The sequence below is a fragment of the Penaeus monodon genome, chromosome 22 (assembly GCF_015228065.2).
Source record: "Penaeus monodon isolate SGIC_2016 chromosome 22, NSTDA_Pmon_1, whole genome shotgun sequence".
In the NCBI taxonomy this organism is placed as follows: domain Eukaryota; kingdom Metazoa; phylum Arthropoda; class Malacostraca; order Decapoda; family Penaeidae; genus Penaeus; species Penaeus monodon.
This window is the reverse complement of record NC_051407.1, coordinates 28,414,968-28,415,612: the sequence shown is the minus strand read 5'-3', so window position 1 is coordinate 28,415,612 and position 645 is coordinate 28,414,968. Positions and strand designations below refer to the sequence as shown.

The 645-nt window shown below is 7.0% G+C and overlaps 1 protein-coding gene across 1 annotated transcript in view; it reads left to right on the top strand.

Annotated features, from left to right (window-relative positions):
* The window catches only part of LOC119587082, a 28,291-nt gene that overhangs the window by 102 nt on the left and 27,544 nt on the right, over positions 1-645 (top strand). The window lies entirely within an intron of this gene.

Below are 645 nucleotides of genomic sequence, written 5' to 3'. Positions count from 1 at the left end.
AATGAAATTTTAATTTTGCTTTTGCAAAATTTTGGGAAAGGGTTTTCTTTAGTAAATATGAAATAAATACAATCTCCAGATTGCTGTTAGAGAAATCAAATTTGGATAACTGCAGTACTAAAATATAAAATATTATATTTATATATATTTAAAAATATAAAAATATATAAAATATTTTAATAAATATTTTTTTTTTAAAATAATATAAAATATATTATTTTAAATATTTTTTTAATAATATAATAAATAAAAATTTTAAAAATATTTTAATTTTATAATATAATAAAATTTATAATATATAATAATATTTATTTTTTTTTAAAAAATATAATAATAACAAATATTTTTTTTTTTTTTTTTTTTTTTTAAAATAATAGTGGTTTTTTAAAAATTTAAAAAAATTTTAATAATTTTTTTTTTTTTTTTTTCTTTTTTGGGTTTTTTTTAAATTTTTTTATAAATTTTAAAACCCATATATAAAAAAAATATAAATATAAAAAATATAAAAATTTTTTAAAAAAAAATTTTATAAAAATTTTTTTAAAAATTTATAAATTTTTTTAAAAATTTATAAATTTTTTAAAATAATAAAAAAAACTATATGAATTATATAATATTTTTAAAAATAATATAAAATTTTTTAAA